The sequence below is a fragment of the Diorhabda carinulata genome, chromosome 11 (genome assembly GCF_026250575.1).
Source record: "Diorhabda carinulata isolate Delta chromosome 11, icDioCari1.1, whole genome shotgun sequence".
In the NCBI taxonomy this organism is placed as follows: Eukaryota; Metazoa; Arthropoda; class Insecta; order Coleoptera; family Chrysomelidae; genus Diorhabda; species Diorhabda carinulata.
This window is the reverse complement of record NC_079470.1, coordinates 11,040,037-11,054,679: the sequence shown is the minus strand read 5'-3', so window position 1 is coordinate 11,054,679 and position 14,643 is coordinate 11,040,037. Positions and strand designations below refer to the sequence as shown.

General features: G+C 31.6%; 1 protein-coding gene across 6 annotated transcripts in view; it reads right to left on the bottom strand.

The window, feature by feature from the left end:
• LOC130899487 (protein slit) overlaps positions 1-14,643 on the bottom strand; it is a 531,917-nt gene that overhangs the window by 300,731 nt on the left and 216,543 nt on the right. Inside the window, exon 1 of one of the 6 annotated variants that reach the window (XM_057809460.1) lies at positions 11,026-11,111. The exons of the other annotated variants lie outside the window; for them this stretch is intronic. The gene's annotated coding sequence lies outside the window, so the exon portion shown is untranslated. Of the gene's footprint in view, positions 1-11,025; positions 11,112-14,643 lie in introns of those variants that run through there. 6 annotated transcript variants of the gene reach the window in all.

Genomic DNA, 14,643 nt, shown 5'->3' with positions numbered 1-14,643 from the left:
TGACATTGAAATATTCTATTAAGTAGTTGGACGTTCATAAAAAAAATTAATAACTTTTTTCAAGGCAATCGGATATTCCTAACGAAATTATTAATGAAGTTCATTTAAGAGAAGGAGGTACAAGTACACTTATTTTACGTATTTCTTCAACTTTTTTTATTCATTGACTCACATTACATTTGATTTATTCCTATACTTTCTCAGATAGTATCTGAAAACATGATATGGAAGTAATTTTTCAAACAACCTTTGAGTATCTTCAGAATCGATTTTTTATAAAAAATACGATACACATGAAACTGTAGTTGTATATCAACTAATAATTAACTGGATGCAAAAAGAAACTTAACCCACGTCTTACACCCGTAAGAATAGATAGAAATTAGGATTAGGTAAGTTGCATTTTTTAGTTTATATAGGATGGTCCCAGAAGTACCTTGCATAACCTAGAGATGGCGGTATTTGCTCGAAAAATAACATTTTATTAGAAAGTACACAATACAAAAAACATATGTTTCAAGTTTGAAGACGCCACGTCGTTTAGTATTTGTTTGGCAGCCACCAATAGTGAAAGTTTATTTTGGATTATTTTGTCTTCCCAGATTTGAAAAAATGGCTCGGTAGTCAAAAATTTTACAACAATGAAGACGTGATATCGGCAGTTAATGAATATATTGACGAGTCTGACGTTACTCCAAGGGCCCAAGCTTGGCCCAGGCTTGGTCTAACTATGTACAACTCTGGGCCAAGCTTGTAAGCCAGGCTTGGCCCAGTCTTGGTAAAACTCTGGAGTGATAACGATAGGCCAAGCTTGGTCACCAAGACTGGGCCATACTTAAATGCCAGAGCTGGGCCAAGCTTAAATACCAAGACTTATTAATTACATAACTTTTTCTTCTTTATCGTTATTTTTTTTATTCAATATGATTTTTTTGATTTTAAAAATAAGCAAACATAAATTTTCATAATTCATCTGACTCTTACTGTACCACTATCGTTAACCTCACTTACAGAGCTGATGTTCATACTTAAATTATTTAAGCTTTGCCCGTTTACAATTAAGTTAGTTTTTTTTCTCTATTCAAAGCACGCCATCTTTGAACTCGAACATATGCATGAAACATGGTTAATTTTAGTAGTAAAAAATAATAAAAAATGTGATAAGAAACACACACACTGAATAAACTAGATACCGAAGCTTTGGTTCCCAATGAATGTCCGAGGCTGGGTTAACCAGGATTGGTCCAATCTTGACCCAAGCCTGGATTGTCAATGAATGACCAAGGCTGGAATATCCAGACTTGGCCCAAGCTTGTGTAATCATTGGTATGGCCAAGGCTGGGTCAACCAACCTTGTGATACAAATACTTTATGCAATTCACTTTCGTCATTTATAAAATAATCAAACGTTATATAATGGTATTAACATATTTTTTAAAGAAATCTAATAGTGACTTTCACCTAACCACTTTTTCAAATTTTTAACCATAGCGCTTTAGCTTGTTTGCATGAAAATTGAGTGAAGTAATTTATACTTAGGATTTGCTGTGAAAAATTTCTAAAATACGCAACATCGACCTATATTCGACCGTTCATAATTTTTCAACGATTTACGAACAGTCTTTTTTCATTCGTTCCACTTTAAAAAATATGAACATCCCGTCGAATCATAAGCTTTATTAATAGTGCAAGCGCGAAGTGCTGTTGTGGGTTTCATGCCAAAATCAAATGGCGAACTGGAAACCGTTTTTCTTTTTTATCGTAGAGTAAAACCCGATATTACCAATATTCGAAACGAATCGCCAGATAACATGCTCCAGACTTTAATTTGACGACCGTTTCACATAGGAATCGAAAACTACAAGGGTTGATGGAGTATTAGATATTTTGAGAATGACATTTAAGTATGTTTCAACAAAATTTAAAACTACTTTATTATTGGGATTAGTAGAAATGATCACTAGATTAGCCTTCTTGATTATATCCAAACATACAAGTTCAGTTCTTATTCTCATTTTTTCTCCTGTAGTGCAATCCGTTTCTTGAAAATTGGATCACCAGGCCCATCAAGCACTTCTAATTGATTTCTCTAGATAAAATTCTGCACCAATTTCGAATTGTGACAAGGGGCCACGTCATCAAATGTTTCCATAAATGGATCAATCGTGTGGCATATAAAGATTCCAAAGCAGCCGTTTAGAAGGGTTCTTAACAGTCTGTTGAATGTTATCCACTGGCAGAAGTGCACCTTCACTTTACCTGATTGATATCCTTGTATAAATAAATGTGATTTATCGACATAAACCACTTTTCTCAATTCTTCAAATTTCCATGTTCGATATTTTCTGACCCAAGTGTTATGTCATCAATTTCTAACTTAAAAATTGTTTTCTCTGTGATTCTTTTACCTTTCGGTCAATTTTTAAAACTATATTTTAGTAAATCCGGTTTAAGGCCAGTGCTTAGATTTTTTGGATGCGGATTGCTATTTTTCATCAAATATTATTAGTTTTTACAATTGTTTTTTGTTTGCGCCCCCATTTTCCTTTTCTTATAGAAGTCAATGATCTGGAATCTTGCTGGTGCTATATCTCTAACAGTCATAGACGTGTGTTCTTTAATGGCTATTATTTTAGCACTCTTCTTAGGCGAAATATGTATCATTGACACCAATGACACTCTCAAACCAGTTATTTATATTCAAGTTCATTTCTGCATAGTGCCTCTAAGTAAATATACCTGGTTTGAGCCGTTTCTGAATATAACCAAGAACCTCAATGAATGAATTTGAGAACAGTATAGAAGATTGTTGTCAATAAGATTCAATATACATGCTATATTTATATCAATATTCCATAATACGACTGCATTAAGTACTGGGTTATTGCATGTGAAAAATAAATAACCATGAACTGTGAAGTCTACATAAAGCATCGACTTGCTCGAAGTCATTACGAGCAGAAGAAAACAAATCACTATTTACGCAATTAAAAACTATTGTGAAACATACTAATTTATAATCGAATAAATTGTTTCCATAGTTTTTTATAATTGTATATAGGAATCGGTCTTCGTAACGTCCAGATGTTACCTTAATATCGTATATATATGTATATTGCGGATAAAGCACTGTTATTTGTGAACCTGTACCATATTGGTATGTAATATCTTAGGTTAGGTCAGCGTGATAGAAATACGTAGGCACATACAAATACCAAATGGTAATGGAACGGTATTTACCTTCAGAAATCGATTTTCGCAATAATATCATTTGGAAAACCAGCGAATATTACATTTTCCCTTTGAACATTCCCCTTGGAATATATTTGCCTGGGATATTTTTTTAAATAGACAGATGCGGATTTAGTACACAAAAATTGATTCATGGCTAAAAAAATCTCATTACATTTATATATTTTTTTCCTACACCATGTAACATATATCCATCTAATCCAGGTAAGTTATTTTGATTAAATTTGAGTCAAATCTTTGACGCGTGATTATTATGCAAAAGTTATCAGTATGCTTCGTTGTTGACGTCAATTGCTTGTACAATTGATATAAAAAAATATTTGTATTGTTATTTTCTAGAAACTTAGTTTATTGAAAACAACTCAAGAATATTTGAATTATTGACAGTTAAACATTAAAAAGCTTCATTGTATGGCGATATAGCGGATTTACAAAGAATGAAAGTGAAAAAAGAAAAGTAAAGAAACAAAGTTCAAGATCAAACTAAAATAACACCATTTTGAATCAATTTCACATATTAAGTTTTTGGAATTGCATATTCCGTTGTTTCATCTTGTCTATAACGCAAATCGGCATTGTCTCCCTATGAAACCCCGCTTATTTTTCAAATTTAACAGCGTGTGTTTTAAAAAAAAACGAATGAGTAACCATTGTAGATAATCGTACGAAATAAATATTTTTTTACACATCAAATAATATTAGTTAGTGCTTCCATTTTGAGCTTTCAAATAGTGACAAAATAATTTGAATATTTTGACAAACAGAGATGTAGAACTAAATATAGACACAATTTTTAGTATACGTCCTATGTAAACATCAGATGTGTGACCAAGCATATTAACAAAGGCTTAATACAGAACAGAAATTAGCTCAAATTTGAATTATTTTTTTAGAGTCACGTATTAAACAGGCTTTGGTTTGTTGGAAAAAAACATATTCCAGTCTGTTTAGCACCCGACTAAAATAACAGCGTATATAAATGAATGTTTTCCTTTTATAGGTCGGTTAAATAAATTGCATTTGGCTTTTACAGTAATAGAAAATTTATTGATGATGCTGTTTTATTGAAATTACAAAATTTTTATTGGTTTTCTCTAATGTACACTGATATTTACCTCTATTTATTAAATTATTAACTGATTGTTTATGTAGGCTAACTTAGCTGACAGACTTTTTTGTCGTTTTTCGTAGTAAATTGTCATTTTTTGTAAGTTTTTTGTAACATGCCATTTTTTTGTAAATTTCTGTCAGTTGAAGTTATTTTTCCATAGCATTCTGTCAGCTTTAGTCACTTTTTTATAGTATATTGTCAGTTTTTGAAGATTTCTGTCGATCTTCTTCATTTTTCTAGTAAACTGTCAGATTTAGTAACATTCTATCACTTTTTTGTAGATTTCTGTCAGTTAAATTATTTTTCTGTAGCATTCTGTCAGCTTTTGTCGCCATTTTGTAACACTTTGTTACTTTTTTGCAATATTCTATCAACTTTAGTCACTTTTTTGTAGTATTCTGTCAGTTTTTGAAGATTTCTGTCGATCTTCTTCATTTTCCTAGTAAACTGTCAGCTTTCGTAACATTCTGCCACTTTTTGTAGATTTCTGTCAGTTGAAGTTATTTTTCCATAGCATTCTGTCAGCTTTAGTCACTTTTTTATAGTATTTTGTCAGTTTTTGAAGATTTCTGTCGATCTTCTTCATTTTTCTAGTAAACTGTCAGATTTAGTAACATTCTATCACTTTTTTGTAGATTTCTGTCAGTTAAATTATTTTTCTGTAGCATTCTGTCAGCTTTTGTCGCCATTTTGTAACACTTTGTTACTTTTTTGCAATATTCTATCAACTTTAGTCACTTTTTTGTAGTATTCTGTCAGTTTTTGAAGATTTCTGTCGATCTTCTTCATTTTCCTAGTAAACTGTCAGCTTTCGTAACATTCTGCCACTTTTTGTAGATTTCTGTCAGTTGAAGTTATTTGTCTGTAGCATTCTTTCAGCTTTAGTCACTTTTTTGTAGTATTCTGTCAATTTTTGTAGATTACTGTCGATCTTCTTCACTTTCCTAGTAAACTGTCAGCTTTCGTAGCATTCTGTAACTTTTTTGTAGATTTCTGTCAGCTTTAGTCCTTTTTTTGTAATATTCTGTCAGCTTTAGTCACTTTTTTGTAGTATTTTGTCAGTTTTTGAAGATTTCTGTCAATCTTCTTCATTTTTCTAGTAAATTGTCTGATTTCGTAACATTGTGTCTCTTTTTTGTAAATTTCTGTCAGTTAAAGTTACTTTTCCATAACATTCTGTCAGCTTTTGTCGCTATTTTGTAACACTTTGTTACTTTTTTGTAATATTCTATCAACTTTATTCACTTTTTTGTAGTATTCTGTCAGTTTTTGAAGATTTCTGTCGATCTTCTTCATTTTTCCTTCTAAAGGTCATTCTTTTCGAATATCGTCTGCTATACTTTTAATTGAATTTGAGATAAACTTAAAGACATTAAAGAAAACTGGCGATTGGAAGTCATCAACGGTCGGTGAAGGATATGTTGATGAATCGGTAACACACAGAATAGAAATAGCTAATGAAGTTTTTAGAAAGAGTGATAGTGCTGAAGGAACACCGGATTTGCGATCAAGTGTGTGCTTATAGAATATCCGGAAAAAGTATTAACTTTTTTCCTAGAGAATAAAGTAACTTCATAAAAAGTGACACTTTGTTACCTGTCAACAGAAATAAATTGTCAAACTTTTTCATCTTCACAGTTTTTAATGCATTCAAAGTCAATTAAGACATAAAAAACACTTCAGAGAATTTATTTTTGTTGGAATTTTTTATTTAAGTCCATTGTACAAACTAGACGATTGTTAATAAAATATTAGATACAAAATAAAAATACGAGTATTAAGTTTAAGAAAGAGGTTTAGGTACCTCAAAATTGAAATCAAAATTGTATTGCAAGATTGTGGTTCACACACAAACAAACAAAGGGTGGAATTGAAGGTAATAATAAATATTTAACAAAAATGAGTCCTACTAATACTTGCTTCAAATAAAAAAGTTGAATTACCGACTTTAGATAATCGAAATTCTACAATTATCTAAATTTCCAAGGGTTTATTGGCTAAGATCAGCTCAAACAACAGCCATTATACAATATAAACAACTGTATTATATGAATTGATATGGGAACTCCTTGTGGGTTTAATATTACCTGCACTAATCTGTTACTGAATGGTAATAGTAGCCAGGCTCTTCTATTTGTTAAATAAATATGATTATGGAGCAGAAAGGTACAGAAAAATGTTCCAAAAAATCAGACACCCTAAAGGCACAATAAACTTAAGGTAACTCTTAACCTACATGTACAAACGCAATAATAAATATTTATCAAATAATGACTACTAATAAAAAAATTCTTGACCTTAAAAATACTAAATAACATTTTCCAGAAACAGTCGAGGTCGAATTTTATCTATATGAATAATTAAAATCACTTGTTAATCGGTTTTGACGTCCTTCTGCCTCATCAGTATAAAGTATATATTTAGAGCGAGATAGCAGTGATATATGACGTCAATGATGCATGTTTCTTGAGATTTTCCTGTAACCTGCTGAACTTATTAACCAGCCAAATGGCTGAAGATAGGGAATAATGCAACCGGAGCCATATCCACCCCTACTTACGATGGAAACTAAGTTTGTTATAACCCCCAAAGCTGTTTAATTGGTCCAGTCATTTTTTGACTCCTATCATTTTTCGTTTCTACTTCTCTCAAGACAGGTGGTTGGACTGTACACACTACAGGCAGTTAACGTACCTATCAAACCACAGAATCAACACTGTCCTAGCCCTTCAGTAGAGATTATTACTATATCAGGGCTAAACCAAAAAATATACCTCACCCCTCGTATATGATACTAGCGCATGAGTCGCGGCAACCTGCGGCTCGCAAGTCACATGCGGCTCTTTGGATGTGAAGTTGCGGCTTTTTATTACCACACGCAAATATTATTGATTTTATAAAAAAAATATTCAAAAATCGTTTTGAATCTATTGACGAGGATTGGGCATCGATTCTATCTCTTATCGACTTCTACTTGCTTTTTTGGTCCACTCCCCCGCAATCCACGTAAAAAATTGCTTTATAAAAAACATATTTGAAAGTCGAAGATATTTAATCTGCCTCTTCTATCACTTGCTATCGTTAAGTCATGCGACATAAAAAGACACGGTACAAATGGTACAAATTTTTCTGATATATGTCGTCTCAAGGCCCAAAGAAGAACTTCTAGGATTGCTACCTTTCTCGGTACAAACTAGAGAAGGTATAGCAAATGCCGTGCAAAAATACCTTGATGACAATGAGATCAATTTAAAGAAAATCGTTTCAATAACAACTGATGGAACAAGAAGAATGATAGGGAAAAATAAAGGGGCAACAACGATTCGACGGCTGGAATAGTCTGCACAACTTGTACAGTGAGATGAAGAAATTGCTATTTGGAGTACTGAATATCAATTCAACTGATAAATGAAAATTTAGAGTCATGTTTGAAACTTAAAACAAGTTCGCTTCCATTGAATTTGTTTGCCCAATTGTTTCTTATTGAAGTTAGAGTTGTGGGTAAATGTTTATTTGTTTTATTTCATTCACTTAAATGATTGGTAATTATCTAATAATTTAATATAAATGTGTATGTCAATTATCTAATTTATTGTGAAAAACACTACTGAAAGATCAGTTTTTTTTTACCGAAAAACTTCATTTATACGAATACTTATTATTATTGACAATAAAAAATTTTGTGGCTCTTTAGAAACTTTGAAATTTTGTAAATTGTAATTTTTGGCCATCCTGACTCAAAAGGTTGCCGGCCCCTGTACTAGCATATAAAGATCTTCTACATTTCAAATTTTCATTCTTATTTGAAATTCTAACAAATTATCGTGAACGTCAAAACAAATACATCATTCATTCATTAGATGGAATTTTAACTTTATATTAAACTATTTGAAAAATATATTTCGTTATTGAAACGTATTAAATAATTTCCAGGTAATATAAAAAGGTAATTTCATAAAAAATGTTGAGAATAACTTTTAACATTGTCGACATTCCACGCATAAGCGTTATTATGAAACAATTTCAAACTGGAAGCATCTGGTAGGTTGCGGAATGTCGGTTGTAATGGTCCACTGATGGCAAGTTGTATATATAAATTTGTATTTTTTGTGGATATACTCAAGCAACGAATAAAACTAACTTCCTGTTTGATAATTGTTATGGATTAAATATAAAATACAAGCAATAGATGAAAGCAAGTTCGCGAATCTAACAAAACAATAGCAATTAAGTATCACTTCTAAAGTATATGCCACAATTTCGAAAAAAATCTTATGAAAACCAAGTAGTACATTCTTTTTATCAAAGTTCCTAGTTATAAATCGGTGGTTTCGGAAGATTTTCATGGTAGATCTCAGTTACAAATAAAACTATTGATGTATTTAGACTACACAAATGCTATGAGAAAGCGCTCGTCATTAAACAATAATCATGAAAATAACCATTCACCATTCGATGTCATAGGATTAGTACTACTTCTAACCATTGGTAAACCATAATGCAATTCGTTGAAAATATGTGGAATCAATGTGGTAGTTAATCATTTTTGCACAATTGTCAACTATATTATACGAGAGTTGCTACTTAATATATCAAATCTTGCAATTATATTGACATTTTTAATATTGAACGTACTTAGAACGTGTTGTCATAAGAGTGCGATTTAAGTTGTTTAAAGATACTTTTTAATTTCGTGTAGGTCGTCCAAAATCGACTGTTATGCCAGAAAACATTGTTGTTGTGTTTAAACTGATATTGCAAGATCATCATGTGTCATACCATGAGATTAAGTATACTTGGACATACGTGGACAGTTCGCGTTGGATACCGCATAATTTGACAGTCGCTCGTGTCGATTGGTGGAAAGAAATGTTGAAAAAATTCTGTCGTAGTCTATAAGATCGTGACAATAGACGAATCATGAATCTATGCATATGAACCCAATACTAAGCACAATAGACTATATGAGTCTTTCAAGACGAGCCAACTCTAACAAAAGTTGTTCGCGCACGAAGCACTCCGAAGCAAATGGTCGCCTGTTTTTTCGAAATAACTCGCCACAGTTGCGTTAGAGCGAGTAAATTATGAATGGTACACCAGCATTTGTTTGTAGAAGATTCTCCATCATAACAATGCGGTTACTGCGTTCAAATCACCAATTTTGGAAGTATCTCAATTGGAATGGAAAAACTGCTTCGGCAATTGCTTCGAAGGTATTCAAAAGTATATTGATCTTTTTGGAGAATATTTTGAAAATCAATAAATCCATAACCAATCACAAATATTTGTCTATGTGAAAACTTAAGCAACAACACTGTATCATGAGTCGTGAGAACGTGCTACACTGAACATATTTTATGTACATAAAAGATATTGAATTAATATATATTGTAATCAATTTCGATTTATAACAATCGAAATTCAAACCCCATATCACGACACTAATATTAAGAAATTGGCTGTTCAATTTTTACAAATTAGAGAACTAAAAACATTAATGGCAATATTCACGCCACAAATATTCTATTTACTGTTAAATTAGATAAAACTCTTTATTGTTGATAATAGAAATACTCATGCCTTAAATGTTTTCAATTCATTTGTGTAGTAATCATTCCAATATTTTACATAGTAGTGCAGTTTCTTCTTCCTCCATGCACCAACGGCACTCAGGATCATCTATGAAATCCATAGTGTGCTGGCGTCTTAGATGCACCATGTCCTGTGCAGTCTCCAGTCGAATGTCACGCCTATTCAAGTGGAGCATTTGTTTAGTACGAGAAGTAGTGTGCAAGGTGTCTCTATCCATCTTTGCAGAGTCCGCCTTGCAAACAGACCGTTTAGAGTCGTAATAACAACACTTGGCTTCATCAAAAATGGGTTCTGGGAACCATTGGTGAATTCCAATCGATTCCAATCTGGCGAGCGAGTCCGCTTCGTCGTTGCTCTTATTCACAATTTATTTCTAAATATATTTTGACTAAAGTAGATTAATTAAGGCTGAAATTTGAGGGGTTTGTGTGAGCTTTGCGACCTGAAGGATCTCCTTTCCATGTTCGATCAACAACTAACAATTGCAGCAACGTTCTTGTCAATAAATGACTGAAAATTATAGATTTAGACAACGACGCATTTGTCTCCTAGTGGTCAATAAATGTACTACCATTATGACTTTATTTCATATGAAAAACTGACACATCGTAACGTTTCGGATGTATTTGAATGCAAAAATTGCACTTTACATCATTATGACTCAAGAGAAGTGATGAATTCTCAAAAAACACCCTATATTCAACTACAAACATACTCAAAATTGAGTAATATTAAGTGAAATTAATATTGATAGTACAATTTTAGATTTAGGATTCACACCATAAAATTGATGGAGTATTCAATACAATAAACTGTCAACTTGAAGTTATTGATAGATTAACAATGCTTAGGATGCTATCAAAATAGAGTCAAAGCTTTCCAAAGTTTCATGCGAAAAGTATCAAATTGAATTAATGAAAAACTAAGACTAAATTCAGTGTGAACGAGAAAATAATCTTATATAAGTACTTCACGGCCAATTATACTCGATTTGTAAATGTTATTTACTCATTAAAAATTCACAAAATATCCTGTAAACTTAATAAATTTTGAGTTAATAAACAACGCACAAGCTCTATTAATTGTATTTAGCTTTATCTGCACCAAAGTAACTTGCCAGCAATTTCTCTACATTGTTTATTCACCGCAATCTCGCCACATTATACGGGAAATAGATCACTTCACTCGGTCCAGTCGGGAACAGAACCTTTCTATAATTAACAGTGAGCGGCAACCTAGCAATTGTCACGTCTAGAACAGGTCGTCACGGGTTTATAATCTAATTCTAGACCAGTTCATGAAGTGAAATGATGTAAAATTCAGTATCAATAAAACATGACGAAACGTTTTATAATATAATTCATGTTATTTAGGATAAATTAGTTGACTAATTTAATTTTTAATATTGTTTTATTTAGTTGAATTGTTACATCAAGTTTATCAACTTCTACAACTGGACTATAGTTTAAACATACTCTCGAAGTAAACTGAGCGCTATCAGCCTGTTTTAGAAGTGCTGACTGTAGAGAACATACCCCGGCAGGTGGAAGATGCAATTAGTCGAGGACAGACATCGTGTACGATGGTCAAACGGCCAAAAGACTGTAAAGGAAATGGGGTGGCTATACACTACATTTTATTGAAGTTAGAGAGATAATTAAGAGATGTTCGAGAGAGGAAAGATCTAAATGCTAATTCCATCCGTTATATAGTCGAAATGTGTAAAAGAGAAATTGGAAATCATTAATTTAGGTAAATCAAGTTTAACTTATGCCCAAGGAAAGTTAACTATGCACCAAAATATAGTAACTGATGCTTCTTATCTCAGAAAGATTAATTTGTAAAGAAAATATTTTTAATTCAAATTGTTCAAACTAAAAGAAATTAAGGTGAAAAGAATTATGTTTGATCCGTTAGCTTCGTTTTCTTTGAAGGCGATCAATTGGCAGAACCAAAAAATTTTAAATGGAACCTTGAAAATAGCCAGAATAAGTTTAATAAGTGTCGTACTATAACACACCAGGGTTGAATTGTTGATTTTGAAAAAAAACCACAAAAAATTCGAAAAAATTGATGAAATCTTTATTACAATCGATAGAACGATCATTATAATTTAATGTTTGAAGATGATATCATGCAAATGTTGGCCGCGGTTCCACTTTAAATAGCCCATGTGCACATCGGCCGGTATTTCACGAATGAATCCCTTAATATTGGCTACTGGTTTATCCCTTTAGACATTGGCCTTAACATGATCCCACAAGAAATAGCTCAAACGCATTAAATCACACGATCTAGGCGACCAAACGTGAGATGAACTGTTCACCGAAGACGGCTCTCAATTTGGCCGTTGTTTCGCGTGCTATGTGGCATGTGGCACCGTCTTGTTGAAACCACATGTCAGGCATGTCCAATTCTTCCATTTTGTGCAAAAAAATTAATATTACGTATGCAATTTTTTGAATACTCATCTTATTTAACGATACTTGCTACTGACATTAATATGTAGAGACTAAATCTATTATAAATTATTATTAAGCTGAATGATTTATTATCATTATAAGACATATATGGAAATTAATTCACGACAAGATGTACATGTACATTATCTTATCGTTAAACGTCAGCCTGTGATACGTTGAAATGATGTATAGCATTTGAAATTGTTTATCTCGCATAGGTACCGTAATGCTTTTGCTACGGTTTAACTTGTCAAAAAAACAACTATTCCGATAATATCATAGATCAATTTTAAAGAATTTGATGTGTTGTTACGTGATTTTTTAGTCAAGTAGTTACCTGGAGGATATCAAAGAAAAAAAAAACAAATTTCATCACAACATAATTATGTGGGGACCATGCTATGTGCCTTCTCATTTAAAAATACATCATACAGGTATATTTTCCTCAATAAAATAATAATCCTTCGATCTCCGACTGACCGAGTCGATTACAGGGAATTGCAAGTTGTTTTCTTTTGAGAATTCCTAGTCACATTTCTCTTATAACATTCTTAGTGTCCCGTTTTAGGAAAAAACTACATCCCTCTACCTTCCACACGGTTTTATTACACCTTTTCCTATCCCTTACTTAGACAAACGCAAGTGAACCATTTTTGGATATAAGTGTTAAAGACACTCTTCCTCGGGATAGCGGAACCAGCAGATCTCAAACACCTAGTTCTCCAGCGAAGCTACGCTGCTTCAAGAGATTAGGCACGCGCCACTAAGTTTGATTTTACGTTTTCTATATATTTTTGAGTATATTGTTTGATTGGTATATATAGTAAATTTTAAGTAGTTATAGAACTTTGGTTATTACTATATTAAAAAATGCTCCAGTCTCCAGGCTAAAAAAAGCCCTAAACATAAATAATGGAATCAATATATTGATTTGAAATTACGTGCGGTTTTTAAATGACAATCATTCAAACATGTATACAAAGGGACAAAAACTTTTACGTCAGAAAATCAAAAAGTTTCTCTATTATTTGCCATTTTGGCTGTTTGTCGTGCAGTACAATTATACCCTATGCAAATTAAAATTTAAAATGATCATGTATCTAATTGAACGGTTAATGTACAACAAAAAAACAAAAAATTTCAGAAAGGTCACTTTTTATACAATAATAAATTATAAGCTGGAATATATCAATCACAAAGAATTAGATTACTCCATAGTTTTGTAAATAAAATTGTTCCTCTATATTTGTATCTTGGAATTTAAAATATTTATTGATAGTAATTACATAATTCTATTAAATAATATATAACTTACAATATGAATATCAAATCGGTTAATTGGTTTTGACCATAATAAATAATCTTGTATTTTATGTTGTTATATCTCAAAAATAAGTAGCAGCCATCAATTAAATTTCCAATAGTTTATAAAACAGAATTATATATTTTATTGTTTAGGTCTTTTTTATCTTTCAGCTTTCTCATTCTTATATTTGTGAACCATTTCTATAAATTCTTTTTTTCTTTAATTTCGAGAATTTTTATAATCGAATATATGTTTTTCGTATATTACATGGTTTGTTTAAGCTGTTTTATTTTTTTATCATGACCTTTTAATATATTTTCCAAATACTGAGACATCTGTCCTATATAAACAAACTCAAAATCACTACATGATATATAATATCAATTCTTTTGTTTTTGGGTGTTTTTGATTTTAGTCAGTGAATCACTTCATCACATCTCACTAAAATAACAGAGAATCAAACACACAGAACACATATTTTATGAAGACCAGTCTAAGGATTATTAATCTGCCAAATTATTAACAGCAGAGAGTAACTACAAACAATGCTCATTTCTAGAAAAAAATTATCTTGCTTAAGATGTTTCATGACAAATAAACTTTGCGTTATTTATTTTTTGAGAAAGTTATGAAAAATTCAATGTCGTTATTATCGACCAAACCTTGCTTAGGCTTTGAATATTCAACTTCATTCGTGAGGACCTAATCTAAACTAGCCTATGTCAATCATAACTATCTAACCTCAAATTATACGTATTTCAATTTCAAAAATAAATGAAATCTACAAATTTAATATTTATGTCAAGTCTTCAGTTCAAATGTTTTATTTTGGATGCCACTATATTTTCATTTTAATAAAGACCGAAATATATCGAAACGGCATTTCTAATGAATCAAATACCAATTATCAATTAAATGAG